We start from the raw sequence: 18,899 nt of genomic DNA on the forward strand, positions 1-18,899 counted from the left end.
AATCAGAATGGACATAGAATCATAGAATATCAGGGTTGGAAGGGACCTCAGGAGGTGATCTAGTCCAACCCCCATATTACAAACAAAAGAGGGGATGGGTGAGTAATTAAGGGCTAGGTGAAGAAATGGAAAAGTTAAGCACATGTCTTGTCAGTTCTACAATTTTTCAAATTTTTTAATGTTCTTCTTTTCAATAAGAGCCTGATCTTGTGATTTGCTGAGAATCGGCCACACCCATTGACCCCTTTCAGAGCAGACAGCGCCCTTGCACCTGGTACTCAGAATCTCAGGGTATTTTCTACGCTGCAATAAAAGTCCGGTGTCATGGAGTGGCTGGCCAAGCTCAGCTGAGTACGGCTCGCTAGGCTAAAAATGGCTGTATAGACATTTGGACGTGGGCTGGAGCCCAAGCTCTGAAGCCTTGCGAGGGGGAGGGTCTCAGAGCCAAGGCTCCAGCATGAGAACATAAGAACGGCCATACTGGATCAGACCAAAGGTCCATCTAGCCCAGTATCCTGTCTTCCGACAGTGGCCAATGCCAGGTGCCCCAGAGGGAATGAACAGAACAAGTAATCATCAAGTGATCCATCCCCTGTCGCCCATTCCCAGCTTCTGGCAAACAGAGGCTAGGGACACTATCCCTGCCCATCCTGGCTAATAGCCATTGATGGACCTATCCTCCATGAACTTACCTAATTCTTTTTTGAACCCTGTTACAGTCTTGTCCTGCAGCCTGAATGTCTACACTGAAGTTTTCAGGCCTGCATCCTGAGCCCCGTGAACCTGAGTCAGTGGACCCAGGCTCTGAGACTTGATGCCACAGGTTTTGCATTGCAGTGTAGATGTACTTTAACAGGGTCAGACCCTAATGTAAGGAGGTAGATGTGAGCAGGTTAGGGTTCACGGGCCTCTTTGCATTCCTAGGGATAATGGCATGAAACTAAGGTCAATTTAAATTCATATCAGGAACAGTTTCCTTAAGGTGATTCTCTGACTGGAGGAAAATGTCAGAAACCCCACTGATCGAGAGCTGTAAAGCTTGTCAGGGCAAAGTACCTGAAATCAAATTGAGGGGAACAATCCTTCATTAATCGGGCATGTCTGGAGGAGGGTAAATCTCAGGAATTAAGAAAATTTGACAGTGTGCCCACAAGGAGTGAGAATTCCCCGCCCCCCCCCCCCCCAACCCCTGAGAAGTACATTGTCTCCAAGGCAAGAATCAGATTCTGTGGGTAAAAGGGACATGTGTGGCAAACGAGAACAGGAATGCATTGTATAAAGAATCTGGCTATAGGTGTTTAAAGCCACTACATTTCTTTTCATTTGTTGTCATAATTCAGGTGCATAACAACATTGCTGTTTCCTGCTAAGACAATAATGGGCCAGAGTTTAATCAATTTACCCTGGTGTAAATTCAGCGTAGCTCCTCCGACTTCAACGGAGTTGCACTGGAGTGTAAATGAGACAAGAATCAGGTTCAGCAGCTTTTTCACCGGTAACACTCATAAGGATTTTCACAAAATGACATACACAAACATTTTCTTTTGTAATTGGAATCCAAATGACACATTAAGCTTTAATGCAAATCCATTTCATTCTCCTTCATGTGGGTGCATGGTTAGTCATTTTTCATTAGGAAGAAATCTTAACTGCTTCTGGCAAGCTGTGCCCTCCTCCAAACCCAGATATTTGCTGTCCAAAATGTGATGAACTCAAGCCATGTAGGAGTAACCTACTTCACTGTGTGTTACGCATCCTCCCCAGTGTCCGTTCCAAAGAAGATATGGATGGTTACAAACATCAGTTTTGGGAATTAGACATCTAGCTCAAGCTGTTGCAGCCCATGATTCTAGTTCTGGAAGTCCCATCAATTCCTGGTGGTGATCAAGATGGTCATCACTACATTAGAATTTAACTACCTTCTCTACCTATCCCAGCCCCCACAGTATAAAGCAATTCAGATTAATGGCTAGAAGACTCTGGTTGCACTTTACCATATGTACCCAGTATTCAGAAACTTGAAACATTATAGGTTATGTGGAAATACTGATGTAAGCAAGTCAAATATATTAACTAGAATGTTTCAAATAGAGGTGGTTAACTCTACAAAGAACCAGCTGCGGTTGTTGGAAGAGGTGGCCAGTGCAGTTAGTGACTGGTAAAAGAGAGCTGCAGCACAAAAGTTCATAGCAGTGTAACATACATTAAAAATGGATCATGTGCCTGAAGACTGGGAGATGAGGAAATACCCTTTATATTTTTCCTAGCAGTGTTTGGCCATATAGTGGCAAATATATATAGGTGTTTAAAAATATGTAGAATCAAGAATCAAGTCTAAAATGACTGTCCCTCTAATTGTTTTCTTCACTTTCTGCAATGAAGTTTGGCCCTTGTTTAACATGAAACCATTTTGCACGCCAACAGTTTGTTTTTGTGCTTTTGGGCTATTATTTATTACTAGCTGTGGAAATGGTGATTCACTGAAAAATACCAGCTTTAAAATGTTTGTGAAAGGTATGCAACACCTTCCTCTGTCTTTTTCCAGAGAACAGGACAAGGAAGTTCCCCACATCATTTGTCTTCCCATTCTTTAATAAACCACAAGTATTGTTTGAGTTTGAGACCAGAGCTTGACTCACAGTATTCATATGACTCACAGGGCCTTGTACTGAATCTTATCAGTTCATAAGAGATTAGATTTAGTTCACTTCAATCATAGTAAGCATAAAATTAATTAATCCTGTACAACTGTGCACATAAGCTGCATGCAACACAAATGCTTGTTTGGGGTCTCACAGGCAGTTTGTTACTTTTATTGACTTGGTACTGACTTGTAGCTCTGAATCCCCTAATGAAAGAATTAGAGATGGGCCCAACTGAAACACTAGATCCAAGTCACTATCAAATGTTCAGCTTCTTACAAGTAGCATTTTGCAGATAGCATTAGATAGTCATTTAATCACCTGGAACTTTTCTCCCTCTTCATATTCCTGTTTCTAAGCATATTGATCACTACTGTGCATTGCTTGTGGTTCAAGAGGAAGGAACCTACACATTTTTTCTTTTCTGTATTGGGTCGCCATCATGGGGACATCTGGTTGGAACTAGGCAGGTGGCAAGGAGAGATCAGATAGTGATTTGGTGTGGAAGACCAGTGCTAGTAGACATTACTTTGTTAGATGTATTGGCTGGGGGATTGGACTGCAAAGAACATTTTGCCCTAATTTGTTTTAGAAATATTATAAATAGGCTTGGAAGGATTAGATTTTTATCAGTAAATGTCAATAAACGTCAATTTCACCACACACACACAAACAGATGAAAAAATATTTTAATTAACAATAACTGAAATTTACAAATAGACAAAGTAAGAAAAAATGCTCCTTGAGAATGTCTTAGAGTTTTATTTAAGGATAATTACCTTGTATATTTTGATCTGTGATGCTGACAATTTGTGTTTTAATGGTTCTAAAGCTGTAACTTACTGAATCTGAACGGCTACTGTCATTAAATAATTGTCTGCCCCCGCATAATTTTCCACAATTGTAAAAATTTAAATCAATAAAAAATTAATTTTGATATTGTCCATGAAAATCATAAAACAATAAAAATTCTGCCAAGCCTAGTTATAAACAGGGAAGACAATTGCCAGCTGTTTGGGATTGCAAGCTTGCCACCATAGTCACTGAGCCAGTTCTTGTCCCTGAGCTTTCAGCTAACTTTCTCTGAGGCCCTGATCAAGTCATTTAGGCTCACATTTTCAAAAGCGCTCTGTAATTTTGGGTGGCTCAGTTTTGGGGCCTGATTTCAGACCAGAGTTTTAAAGATATTTATGGTGCTTAAAATGCAAATGGGCTCCTAATGGTATTTACAAAAGCATCAGCACCCAAACCACGCAATGACTTCAAAGGGAGTTGGGGGTGGTTAGCTTCTCTGAGAATCAGACCCGACATGTGTAAAGCTGGACAGCCATAAATTAATGCACCCAAAATAAAGGCCACTTTTGAAATTTTGGGCCTTAATCTCACTACCTCAGGTTTCCAAATTTTACATTTTTCTCTATAATAATAATCACTTAATTAGCTGACTGGGCTGTCTGAAGATTACTTAATGCTTGTAAAGCCCTTTGAAGCTGTAAGACCTTCTATAAGTGCTAAGTACTAGTATTTTTTCCCCACTGTTTTATTACTAACAACATTTCTAAGAAAGCAACAAACACTTGCAGGTTGCTTAACTGGTGGCCACTGAACCATATATCCTGTAAATTGAGTCATTGACAGTTTACTTTGTCACATATGGTTTTTTTGGAGTCTCAGCTTTGAACATGAAATTTATCACTTCTTCCTGTTATTTATTCTTTTCCTGCCAGAGATAATGATGACACACTGTAGTTAGAATTGCCCAACAAGGTAAAACAACCCTTGTGTTTGGAAACTGCATGGAGAAAGCTGCATTCTTGGTGTTCTGTTCTTCCTTTCCTGCTCAGGTTATTATGTATAATAATTTGAATAGCAATCTGTTTTTTTTAAAGTGGTGCTGTCTCTGTCAGACATCTAGTCTTCTAAGGCAATGTTTTCAAGTGTGTCTAAGTAACATAGGAACATAAGTCCCATTTTCAACAGTGACTTAGGGCCAGAGTTTTAAAGATATTTACAGCGCCTAAAGATGCAGATAGGCTTCTAATGGTATTTACAAAAGCATCGGAACAAGTTATGTGACTAACTCTCATAGATTCCAATGTGAGTTAGGCCCCTAACCTGCTCAGGTGCTTTTGTAAATCCTGCTGGGTGCCATTCTGGATCTGTAGGCACCTAAACACATTTGAAAATCTGCCCCCTAGGCACTTAGGCACCTAAGAGTACGTCCAGACTACCTGCCGAATCGACAGGTAGTAATCGATCGATTGGGGATCGATATATCGCGTCTCATCTAGACGCGATATATCAATCCCCGAACGCGCTCCCGTCAACTCTGGAACTCCGCCAGGGCGAGTGGCAGTAGTGGAGTCGACGGGGGAGCCGTGGACGTTGATTCCGCTCCGGGAGGACCCAAGGTAAGTCGAAATAAGATTTGTCGACTTCAGCTACACTATTCCCGTAGCTGAAGTTGAGTATCTTACATCGACACCCCCCCCCCCCCCAGTGTAGACCAGCCCTGAGACTTTGGCTCCTAAAATGAGACTTACATGCTTTTTAAATCTTTATCCCTAAAATTATGAATTTGCTACCATTTGGACAAGCAATTGGCCCACACCAAACCCCACTGACCTTGAACACCTTCAAATATTGGGGGTGGGGGAAGGATAGCATCTGAATTTAAATCTAGATCTTAATTTCAGGGCTGACCTCTATGTCTATAATGATCTCAATCGCAGATCCCCAGAAACTCTGGAGATTTGAAACTAGGATACAGATCCAAATGTTGCAGTTTGGTTTCATCTCTATTACATAGACTAGATCTGGTCAAACTATTACAAATACCATTCTTTACAAATTCAGCCCCTTTTTTGGAGAGTGATGCTACAAACTACATCAAACTACTAAAGGAAGGAAACTCTCACTGCACTATGGATATAACTCTGTTCGACACTCCTCTTTGCATCCGAGTCAAAAAAGGCGTGAAGCAAGGAGACACAGTTTCACCAAAACTCTTCACAGCCTGCCTCGAAATGGTAATGAGGCAGATGAACTGGAAGGGTGGAATCAGTATCAGCGGAGAGCAGTTAAACCACCTCAGATTCATGGACAATATCGTGTTGATCATCGAAAAAACTACCAAACTACAGAAAATACTTTGAGAACTCGACCCAAAAATCAGCCAAGTCAGACTGAAAATGAACTGCTCTAAAACAAAATTTATGTGGTCTGTTGCCTTTCCAAAAGCGCAAATAATAGTCAAGGGAGAACAAATAGAAGAAGTTGAGCAATATGTCTATTCGGGCCAAGAAATTAACATGCTCCATGATTAGGAAGGTGAACTCTCGCAAAGAAAGAAAGCAGGTTGGTGTTCATTCAGTTCTATCAAGGTTGTCCTCAAAGGAAAAACCAACAAGGCAACACGCGCCAACCTCTTCAACTCAACAGTACTGCTGGCAATGTTGTATGGCAGCGAAACCTGGGCGCTGACGAAGATAGAGGAGCAACACCTGTCTGTCCCAGAGAGTGCGATGGAAAAAAGAATTCTGAGGATTTCAATCCATGACGGAGTCCCCAAAGAAGTGATCAGACTACAGAGTGGAGTGCAGGATGTCGTTGTTGAAAGCGGGTACAATAAAATGCGATGGACCGGGCATATAGCTAGGCACACTGACAGTCGATGGACTGCAGCTGTTAACAAGTGGTACTCACAGGAACTGAAATGACCACTCGGATGACCTCCAAAGAGATGGGAAGATTTTATCATGAAGAGGCATGGCCACACATAGAGAAGGAAGGCCAAGATAAGAGAAGAATGGAAGATATGTTGTAATTGACACAATCTAAATGAGGGCTGAAAGACCGATGGATCAAGGTGATCAAGGTGAATCATTTGCAAACCTTGCTAGATATTCTTAAAAATGTTTCAGTGTGTCACAAAATAGTTTGAAGGAATACTTTTCAAACTAAGATCCACTGTTTCCAATAGAACTACTCATTGTGCATACATGCCTAAGTCTTTCCTGTACTGAGGCCCATGTATCTTTCAGAAGCTGTTTACTGCAGTGTTTTACTGTTTGAAGTATAGGGCTGATCACTTCAATCATATGGTTTTGTTTCTCATCCCTTATTGGATGACTGGTATATTATAAATGGGGGAATAAAGAGTAGTGAACAATGGCTGACAAATAGTGCACTTCCATTATGGATAATCATTTGTGCCAGAAGTCATGGAACTCTTGGAGTTCATGAGCATTTTGGTGGATCCTGGGAAGTAACAAATAACCCGATTCCAATAAATAATAGCAAACTAAACTAGATGCTTTTATTCACAAAAGCATGATCAAGTCCAGCTTTTTAAAGCTCTAATTATTTAATCTGCACTACCTGTCTTTTCTCCTGTACAGATCCCTGCGCCCACAAAAAATCCTTTGTGGGATCCGGGCAGGGTGTGTCATTAAAATTAACGATCGGTGTCAGAGATGTTCAGTGGTCCTGTGTGAAATTAGTGGGTGGTGTCAGTCCTCATCTAAATACACACCTCAGTGTAACTCTAAACGGCTTCCTGGGTCAGTCAGTAGAGAGACCAAAGAAGAACTGGCACTTTAATATCATTTTACCGTAGAGGTGGTCTTTCCAGTTTAGAATGAGGTACGCTGTGTGTGCTTACAATTGTCACTCACTGCTTGTGTTACACCGGTTCTGTAGAAAAAAAGTTACCTTCCATGAGACAGAGCCCTGAAGGAAAAAGAGAGATTACACTATTTTTAACTTTTAAACAACAGGCTTTGACTTTTTGTAAAAGAATGTGATACAGACCATTTGTACCAGTATCATGGTTTTTACTTATCTGCAATGGAAACTCATTCCTGTTTGTTCACTACATGCAAGAGTCCCTTTGAAGTTCACTGATCTCAGGTTACATTATGCATTAGTATTATTTATTGTATTATGGTAGCTCCAAAAGGTGCCAAGTGAGTTCAGGGCCCCATTATGCTAGGTGCCGTACATACATATATTAAAATTATTGGCAGAGTCCCAGCACAAAAATGTTTAATAGGTTTTGGTTAAGGTGATGAAGTTGGGCAAACTTTAGAGATGGGGGAATCATTTTTAGATGGTAAATGTTGCCAGATTAATTCAGTTTGGGCTTCTTTGGGTTGAAAATGTCAAAGTTGACTTTGTAATATTCAGATTGCTAACATTGTCTTTGATACATAGGTATTGTATTTACTGAGCAGAACTTACTTTAATTTTAAAAAGGTGGGGGGAGCTTAAAGATCATCCCATTAAGGTTGTCAAATAATTGCATGTGATGTACATTATTTGGCCTACTCACAGAGTAAGGTTCTACTTACTTTGAGCAAGGATAGCAGAATTGGGCCTTCTGTCACTGGAAAGCAGTGTGGACTAATTTATTGCATAGACACAACACATTTTCCTCCAGGGCAGGAGGAGAGGGAAATAGATGTATTTTATGGTGTCTAACTGGAACTGTTCAACACTTTTCATTCGGAAATTTTTTATTTATAGCTATTTTGGAGCAACAAAATTTTCACAGAAACTCTTCATTTTCCTTAAATTCTTTGTTTTTTTGTTAAAAATCTTTAATAAAACTAAAAGGTTTGGTTTTCATCAGGGGTGAAAGTAACTTAATGGACTTACCGGTACGCCGGAGTTCTGAGCGGGGGCATGGACTCAACAGGAAGAGGCGTGGCCTTTAAAGATTTAAAAGCCCTGGGGCTTCGGCTGTGGCTGGGAGCCCCGGGGCCTTTAAATTACCCCGGATCTACCAGCTGCAGAGGCGGCTGGGAGCTCCGGGGCTCAGGGCGAATTAGAGGGCCCGGGGCTCTGGCCGCCGCTACCCAGGGCGGCAGGGATCAGACGGGGATTTAAAGGGCCGGTGCTCTGGCCACTGCAGGGGCCGGAGCTCCGGGCCCTTTAAATCCCCGCCCGAGCCCGGCTGCCGGAGATCCGGCGGTGATTTGAAGGGCCCGGGGCTCCCCGCAGTGGCTGGAGCCCTGGGCCCTTTAAATCACCCCCAGAGAAGCCGGTCCAGTCCAGCACGGTGAACCAGCTCTTGCCGGTACGCCGTACAGTACCGGCTTACTTTCACCTTTTTTTTTTTCAAATCTTCCCTCTCCCTGTTCCCTCAATTTTTTTCTACAACAAGCTCTATTTCTAACATTTATCTATGTCTGGAATTTTAATAGTCTTGTTGTTAAATGATATCACAGCTGTTTTTAATAGTCAGTACTTTCTTCATCAGCCTTGAACACATTTAATAAATAATTTTGCTATGAAGCAAAACAAAGAGACAACAAAGGTTTTATTGTACTTGTAAACATTCCTTGCAGTATGACCTTTATTCAGGACATTATATTTTACACTTTAGGACAAGCATCAGAAAAATTGTGAGGCCATGCATCTCACTCATTTCAAATATTCTGCCATAAGTAGACAGAAAGGTTTTCTAATCCATGTATGTGCTAATGAACAGAATTGTGAAATACACTCCTGATCTGACCCAGGAAGAGGTGGACCAAGCAATCCAGGAGGCATTCAAAATCTGGACTGACGTGACTCCTCTTAACTTCTTCAGACTCTCCTTTGGCACTGCTGACATCATGATCTCTTTTGGAACAAAAGGTGACTGTGGGATGTTGCTATTAGTGTTTTAAAATTCTATGGGCTACATTCTGCTTTGATTTAGACCCTGCACCACTCCAGAGTGGTTTGACCTGGTTACATGTCAGGTTAGAACTTGGCCTATTGCATTAATCTCATCAGCTGTTTTATGGGGCATTTGGCATTCTGTTTGCTTTATAGAGCATGGTGACTTTTTCCCTTTTGATGGACCTTTCAATCAACTGGCTCATGCTTTCTCACCCAGAGAAAACTTTGGAGGCGATATCCATTTTGATAACGATGAAACCTGGACTAATGATACCAGAGGTGGTAATAACTATTCAATATTATTATTTATAATACAATAACAACCAGAGGCTCCAGTCAGAATTGGGGCCCCATTGTGCGATCTAGTAATAACATTTTACATTTTATAGCATTTTCTGTTTTAAAGCACTTTACAAAGGGTACATCTACACTACAGGGGGGAGTCGATTTAAGATACGCAAATTCAGCTACGTGAATAGCGTAGCTGAATTCGACCTATCGCAGCCGACTTACCCCGTTGTGAGGACAGCGGTAAAATCGACTTCTGCGGCTTTCTGTCAGCGGCGCTTACTCCCACCTCCGCTGGTGGAGTAAGAGCGCCAATTCGGGGATCGATTGTCGCGTCCCGATGGGACGCGATAAATCGATCCCCGAGAGGTCGATTTCTACCCGCCGATTCAGGCGGGTAGTATAGACCTAGCCAAACTCTGTTGGCCAAATCTTGCAACTTTCAGTGACTTGGGCCCTGCATTGTGATGTGCTAATGGCTGCCTTTAATGTGTCGTGTGCCCTCAATGAATCAGTGGGGATAGAGGTTGATTAACACTTTGTGAGCCTGGGCCCTTTAATGGAAGTATCAGGTGCCTGGATGTTGACAAACTGAGCAACAATCTGGTCACCCTATCTCAAAAAAGATATATTGGAATTGGAAAAAGGTTCAGAAAAGGGCAACAAAAATGATTAGGGGTATGGAATGGCTTCCATATGAGGAGAGATTAATAAGACTGGGACTTTTCAGCTTGGATAAGAGACAACTGGGGGTGATATGATAAAGGTCTATAAAATCATGACTGGTGTAGAGAAAGTAAATAAGGAAGTGTTATTTATTCCTTCTCATAACACAAGAACTAGGGCTCACCAAATGAAGTTAATAGGCAGCAGGTTTAAAACAAACAAAAGGAAGTATTTCTTCACACAATGCACAGTCAACCTGTGGAATCTTTGCCAGAGGATGTTCTGAAGGCCAAGACTCTAACAATGGAGGATAGGTCCATCAATGACAATTAGCCAGGATGGGCAGGGATGGAGTCCCTAGCCTCTGTTTGCCAGATGGTGGGAATGAGCAACAGGGGATGGATCACTTGATGATTACCTGTTCTGTTCATTCCCTCTGGGGCACCTGGCTTTAGTCACTGTCGTAAGACTGGATACTGGGCTAGATGGAACTTTGATCTGACCCAGTATGGTCATTCTTATGTTCTGTTGGATCTGTTAATTGAGTGTTCTGATGTGCACTGCACCGGTGCTGCCTGGTTCTCCTGGAGAAACAGCATAAGAAAGGAAAAAAAAGAGCAGCATAAATATCCCAATAAGGAGAAAGTGAGGAAGCTGCCAGGACCCCCTGACAGGGAATCTTGGAGACAGCCCATCTAGGAGCACAGAGGAGTGTGGAGGTCATTTATGTGCCAATTAAAAGGAGAGTTTTTGTTCATGGGTCCATTATGAAAGAAGGAGTGTTTCAGCATAGGTGTATGTGTGCTTTGACGGGAGCACATCTAATTCAGTGAAAGGCAGTGACCCTCCCAGCACTTTTGTAGTATAGATTGTAAACTGAATTGCTTTGACTAATTCTGATTTGGCTTTGCTGTCTTGCAGCCTTTAATCTGTTTACAGTTGCTGCCCATGAGATTGGCCATGTTTTGGGACTAGACCACTCCAGCAATCCCGAAGCTCTAATGTACCCTATTTACACCTACACTGGAACTAGGGACTTTGTTCTTCCTGAAGACGATGTGGAAGGCATCCTGCACCTATTTTTGTGTTGAGTGTAAAAGAAGAGAGGGAAGGAAGAATGAAGGAAATGTACCTTTTTATAACTTTTATTTACATATAGCAGAATCCATTAACTGCACTAGCACTATCCTGTCGGTGTGTATGGTGCTTTATAGTATTAGATTAAAGTGGCCCTGTGCAAAATGCTTGAATCATTATTTAGTTATTTATTTGTACAATGGTAACACCTAGAGGCCTTAATCAGATTGACCTATTCAGAATCAGCATTAGTTGAAATTTGACCCGCATTTGTAAATCCGAACCTTTTACTTTTCATGAATTGTTCACCAAAAACTAGGTGCCAAATTTGGCCCCAACTGGAGAGCTACTGACACACTTGGGCTGTTGTTCATCAATGAATTTTGAGTTTGAACTTTGTTTACTAGGAGAAGTCACATGAGGAGGTCACATGACATTCTCTCAGTGTGGCCACCATTCCTGCTTCTGGTTCAGGATGAACCATCAAACCCAGTGTGAACATGCAAGAACCCATTGAACCTTGGCTTACAATGACATTCAAGCCTGGGAAAACTGGGTTCATTCATACCCAAACTTTATAAGCTTCAGAGCCAACAAACCCATTCAGACTAGTTCATGAATGGTCACAAAATAGTCACAAACCCTTCATGAAGAGAACTTGGAAATGTTCTCACAGTGCTAGTTATTGTCATTCCACAGGACATTCCTTACTCTTAACCTATCCCTGGCGTCATGTTAGTATCAAGCTCTTTTGCATTCTCTGCATATGTCTTCCGCTATCTTTTCCCTCTTTAATCTGAAGATCATTTACATAAATAAACGAATATCGATATAAGTATATATTTTTGCTTTTTAAATTAGATTTTTCTGGCATCAAACCTCTCAGATGACAGGAGAAAATGCAACTGTTATTAATTCAGTTTGGCCAGATCTTCCAAACCAGATTGATGAAGCTTATGAATGCCCGGGCAAGATCTTGTGTTGATGTTTAGAGGTAAGTAACTTTTCCATTGCCTTCAGACTAGAATTCTATTTTATTTTACTTCTTATATTGCATTCATGTAACCATCCAAAGTGTAAATGTGGCCATTCAGAGCAGAGACTGTCTCTTTGTTAAATATTTGTACAGTTCCTAGCACAGTGCTCCATGACTGAAGGTTAGGTGCCACATAAAAAACAACAAATAATCATATGAATGATTTGTCCAATGCTTGGGTCTCTGCTTAGATGTGTATAGACCTTCTTGACTTGGAAAATTAGCTATGTAATTTATATACAAATGATCAATAACTTATTTTCAAGATGTGAAGGACTGAACTTTTGAAAAAGTAAATAAACATTCAACACAGTTCCTCACTGTGAAAGAGAAATATCAAATAATTATTTGTATGCCATCTGTGATAAAGATCATCTCTGCAGGCTGAAAACATTCAATCTACAGGCAGCATTAGGAGTTTTCTTAAATCCTCATTTGGGCAATAATTTACCAGTAATTAAAATCCTAAATGGTAAGTTTACTACTTGCTTGTAATTTTTCCATTGAAAACTTAATGCACCAGATGTTCTGTGAGAATTTCTATTTCTTTCTTCCTAAAATGTTTGTCTGAAGAGATTTTACAATGGAGTTGAAAGTTTCTTTTCAAAATAGCAGCTGAACATACAACATAACTGTGGTTGGCAAACAAAAACCAGGCTTGAACCATTCTTTTTCCTTTATGTAAATGCTTTAACAAAATATTGTTTTTGTTTCTCAAAATTCCTGAAAACAAACATTTACAGCCCTCACTTCAACAGCTACTTTTTTCCAGCTTATTTTTTTTTTAAGAACAGCTTGTTGTCTTCACTCTGCACTGATGATAGCCTTAATTTTCAATGTTAGTGTGATTCAGTAGAATCTTTTGACATTATCCTGAATTACTTGTGCACCTCACAACTCCCATTGAAGTCAATGGCAGGTTTTGGCTCTGCAAAGAATGAAGGACAAGACACCAGGAATTAGACCACAACTTTATTATGTTATACACCTGGGAACTACCCAGCAACAACTCATCCAGTGCAGGTTATCCTTCCTTCTGTCATCTGTACCACCTGGGGGAGGGCTGTCATCAGCTTCCTCCCCCTCCACACAGTTAATCTGGTCCCACAAAACCACTGGCACCCCAACATCCTCATACAAAGATAGTGGGGAGGGAAGGGGTTTGTCTTCTTGCTGTATCTGACATTACGAGGCCCAAACCCATCCCCCACCTTCTTTAGGAGATGCCTTTTCCTAATCCACTTCCAATTCTGGTTTATCAGGGAATCAGGCTTACTACTGAACAAGCATCTGCACTGGGCACCTGCTAAGTTGCAACAAATGAATTTTACAACCTTACCCTGCTCACCATGTCTGTTCCTGTGCTGCTGAGAGGAAGGTGAGAAAACCCACATTGCCTAGGCTAATCTGAAAGTGTGGGAAAAATTCCTTCCCAGCCCTGAAAAGGTGACTAGCAGAATACCCATAGCAAAGCCCAAATCTCCAATCCTAACAGACATGAGGGACACAGGAGCATTTCTTCCCAGCACAGAATGGCACCCTGAGGCAGTGGGAAGGGCTTATAAACCCTCCTCTTCCGTGTGCAGGAGCCATAGGTTTCTCTGCACCCTTCTGTCCAACCAATTAGACTCAGCACCTCCTTACTCCACCCCTCAAACCCACAAGTAGTGGTGAGTGCCCACAAAGAGAGGAGGAAAAAAGGAGGGTGCAATCCTTAAAAGGGCCAAGGGTTTTCTTTCTTCTGCTGGTCCAGACAAAGGCTTCCCACCTCTGAGACTATGGGAGCAGAGGGTAGGGGTAGAGGAATTCTATTACCCTGAATAAACCGCTGTCCTAATTAAGACCACAATCCTGCAAACACTTATGCATGTACGTAGTGCCAGTGGCACTACCCACTGGCTTAAATTTAGACAAGTGCAAGCTCACCTCTTTTAATACAAAGAAGTTTCCAAAAGTAGACTAAGGACAAGATCCCACAAGATTGTGTCCTTAATCTATTTTTGGCAATTTCTTCATATTAAAATAGATGAATTTATATTTTTACAAAGACCACTTGAATCCTTGGTACCATCTAATGCATCCCATCAAGAGGAGTTCATGGCCATAGTGCCTGAGGTTGGTTTGAAAAAGGACAGAATCATGTGACACCCTGGCAGGCTTCTCTCAGTTGCTCAGATTCTGCAATAGTATGTGTGATATAAAAACTTAGATGTGATGGAAAAGTGTAGGGGTTGCTCTCGATGCTCACCTCTGCTTTTTTGAAAATTCCCCTATTGATTTGGTATCACTAAATTTATACAGTGTTTTTCCTTCCATCAATACTTCATGCAGGAAAGAAATTTTGGGCTCTAAAAGGACATATCATACTTGAGGGCTACCCCAAGAAACTTTATGAACTTGGATTTCCAAGAACCCTCCAGAAGGTAGATGCTGCATTTCATGATACAAAGACTGGAAAGACCAAGTTTTTCGTAGAAGACAAGTACTGGAGGCATAGTATTGGTGGGAGATAAAGAAGTTGGGTGACCCGCTTGTGTTGTCAATTCAATCCAAATATTTGAGTTCAGCAAGGTTAGTGCTGGCTCTATATTTAATATCTCTATTTTAGAGTTTGTGGAAGGTGTAGAATACATAGATTTGGAGATCAAAGTCCTCAATTTATCCACAGAACAGATACAGCACAGGCATCAGATGTGCAATGTTTTCCCTTCCTTCCCACTAATATGTCTCCACCCTATGCTGTCTCAGCTTAAAAGAACTGTTGAATCACCATCAATTAGATAATCTGTTTTAATTTGTTTTTCCTGTTTATTTTTATTACAGCTAGGATGAACAACGCCATTGTATGGAAAATGGTTATCCAAAACTAATAGAGAAAGATTTCCCAGGAATTGAAAATAAAATTGATGCAGCATACCAAGAAAATGGTAAATTTTCATGCTTGTAAAAATGCTTTGCAATAATGATTGGATGTGCCCATAGACTGACATACAGAAATTAGTGCATTAAAACATAACAAGATCTAATTATGTAATTATGTAAAAGAGGCCTACTGCTACCAACATACTGTTGAAATAGATTTTTGTATTAATGTAAATATTATAATTCTTTAAAATAGAAATGTAATGTGTTAGAAATCTCAAAAACAATACAGAAAATTAAGTTTTGCACTATTACTGTATCCTCTGGCTTTTTGTTTTCCTTTTTTTTTTAAAAATACTATAAATCAAACCAATTCCTTCCCATTTCGAAGAAGGGTGAGCTGAGGTTGGCTGGACTACAAGATGGTTGTTTTCCAATATTGTGACAGCCAGAGAGATCATTGGATATTTTGTAGCTACATTGTTCAAACTAGTAAACTGATAAACCTACTGGAATGAAATAAAACAATATTTCTACCTTCTTAAAGAATAAGTAACATGATGGCTGCGATGATTCTTAAACTGATTTTCTTTTCTTGTAGGTTCCATCTGTTTCTTCCATGGATCAAAGCAATTTGAATATAGCATCTGCCATAAGCGTGTTCTTCATACTTTGAGTACAAACTGCATATTGTGCTGTTAACCCACATCTCAGTCAGTAGGCACGACAAGTGAGTCAGTTGAACATGTCAAACTACTAGTCCTATGGGTTCTAGTTCTTAATGACAAAGTCTACATGTATGTACTGTGATTGCCATTAAAAAGTCAACAATTGCCAAGAGATACCACATAGCTAGCACAATACCTTCACTGCTGAAGCAAAATAAGAACGATAGTAGCTCAGATACTAGGATGGGACAGGAATTTTTTGATGAACTGTTTTCCTGTTTTTTGTTTTTTTTTTTAAGTCAAATTGTCTAAACCAAAACAGTCAGTTCTGATGAATTTCTCAACTCAAATTTTTTTTAAAAAAAGTTTCAAAATTGTTGAATCAGCCTGTTTTGACATTTTCAGAATGAAAAATTCTGGTGTCCCAGCTCAAAACAACTTCTTGTGTTGAACTGGGAATTAATTATAGTAAAAAAAATAACTTGTATAAAATAAAAAATGGCCAAAAATGATCAAAACAAAGCATTTTGATTGATCCAAACTGAAATGTTTATGGTTTGTCAATGTGCAAAAATTTTTGTCCTGATTCATGATGGGAACATTTTTCGAAATCTCAAATGTTTTCCAGGGACAGGAAAACCATTTCCTAACCAGCTCTATTAGATACCCCTGGCAACTGTTGGTATGTGAAATGAGGATGCAGTGCTTAGACCAGGACACTAGAATCCAAGAGTCCTTGGTTCTATTCCCAACTTTCCTTGGCCATGGTGCTGCAACTGGATTCCCAGAAGTGGGTGGAGCCCCATTAAAATGTTACAGATGCAGCTGTCTGCCTGTATAGTTGCAGGAGCACGGCCCTTATGTGTGACCTTGGGCAGGCTACTTAACTGCTCCAGTTCTTACTTTATTCAGCTGTAAAATAGGTCTTTTAATACTTTCCTATCGCACAGGGATGTTAAGAAGCAAAGTGTTACTGAATATAGTGAGCTAGCCCTAAGTATTAGAGATGTTTCTATTTTAAAGTTAACTTGCTATAGCAGAGATTGACAAAGAGGCCTATTCACTATTTGTTTTTTTAAAGTTCACTGTTTGCCAGCTTAGGGTCACAGAAAAAAAATGCCTTCTAATGCTATTTTGGGCACTGAAGGTTTGGAATAAATCAAAATATGACACAGCTTCAATTATTTTCATTTGTTTATTTTGTTTTGAAACCATTTTCTTGGCACAGTCTTTGTTTTTGAATGATTAGCACTTCAGTGCTTGTTCGGGGTTAATCAATCCCACCACCTCTCTTCCTCTCTGTCTATGTCTTTCTGGGGGGAAAAAAAATTCTTTGTGAAAACTCCTACCTCTCAGCTCCCTAGAAAATGACCATCAATTTCACTTACTTTACACATGACCCCAAAATACGAGAATTGCAGAAATTGTTGTTAGCATATTGGTTGTTAGCATATTGTTCAGCAATTTGGCAGACTTGCACACTTGCAAAATCATAGAATCACAGACGTGTAGGACTGGAAGGTCATCTAGTCATCTAGTCCAGTCCCCTGCACTCAAGGCAGGTCTAAGTAAAACTAGACCATTCCTGACAGGTCTTTGTCTCTGTAACAGTTTGTGCTGGCGTGTTTGTACTGGGTAAAATTTACCTATGTGCAAAGGACCAGCACAAGGCCTATGACACACTCAGTACCCAGCTTAAGCTTTATTTCACAATCCTCTGCACAGGATGTTTTTAACATTAATAGTGGTGCCATCTGTTATCAGCTGAACCTGTGTGGATAGTATTTCATACTTCAGACCATTGGACATTGTCAGACCGCTTTGGTATCGTTGCAGATAATTGCCAGTTGGAAACATCAGCTAATAACAACATGCTTTACTGCTGTTTCAGGTTAAGGAACTGGCCTGGGACTCAGGAGAGCTGGGTTCAATTCCCAGCTCTGCCATGGAATTTCTCTCTCAGCTTAAGTCATGTGATCTCTCTATTCTCACTTCCAGTTCCTCCTATCCCTTGTCTGCCTTTTTCATTTAGATAGTGTTTTCCCATTAGTGTCTAGCAAAAGGGGCCTGCATCTCTCTTGGGGCCTTGAGCCACAAGTGTAATAGAAATAATTATAGTAATACAATCCGTGCTTGCATTCCTTGTATGTCCAAAACTCCCTAATGAAAACAACTGGGTGTGTGTGGAATGTAGGATTCAGCCCATCGCCTGCACATAAGGTGGCTTTTATAAATGATCTTTCATGAATCAACTTCTATTTTAATGTTTTGAGAAATTTTTCTGTAGTGTTTGTGATAAAATAATTATGTACTCAAACAACCTTTCAGCCTATCCTTTTTCTTTGGTATAGGTCTTTCTACCCACCAGCAAACAAACTAGTGGAGTTTCTTTTCATTTGTGGACATCGCCTTTAAATAGAAAAGGACCAACATTTATTATGCAGAATCTTCTGTTGGGTGGATTGTTTTTCTATTTTCTTTTAACATTTAAAGTTCAAAAAGCTACCCCTTTTCCTTCTATATTTAACTTTATACTTTTAATACATATCTGAATAAGTTAAGTTGTTTGCCTAGAAAAAAAGATCATTCCCAGTGTAATTTTTTTCTACAAATAAAATGTCTGTGTCTTTGGGCCATGGGGCCCCAGGATAAAAGACACTACAAACAGAGGCTTTAGAAGAGTGCTTTCATTATGGACTTTGAGGTACTCAGGAGCCTGAATACAGTAGCTTTAAAACACTCATTAAATCATAGAACTTAGAGATGGAAGAGGACTTTTTGACTATCTGGTCCATCCTCCTCCTAGTGCAGGGCAGTCCTTGGCAGTATATTTACTGGTGTTTTGACTAGTCTCACCTTAAATAAAGTTCAGGGCTTCAAACCATTTCCTTGGGGGGATGATACTACAGTCTAACACTATTCCCTTTTCTTAATGTTGCCCATTTGTCCCTAAATAATTACTCTGCCTCCTATGTTTATAACCTTCAAATG

General features: G+C 40.3%; 1 pseudogene; it reads left to right on the forward strand.

Moving 5' to 3' along the window:
- Positions 1–5,566: 5,566 nt before the first annotated feature.
- Positions 5,567–15,942, forward strand: LOC117881479 (annotated as a pseudogene).
- The last annotated feature ends 2,957 nt before the right edge of the window (positions 15,943–18,899 follow it).

This window comes from Trachemys scripta, chromosome 1 (assembly GCF_013100865.1).
Source record: "Trachemys scripta elegans isolate TJP31775 chromosome 1, CAS_Tse_1.0, whole genome shotgun sequence".
Taxonomy (NCBI): domain Eukaryota; kingdom Metazoa; phylum Chordata; order Testudines; family Emydidae; genus Trachemys; species Trachemys scripta.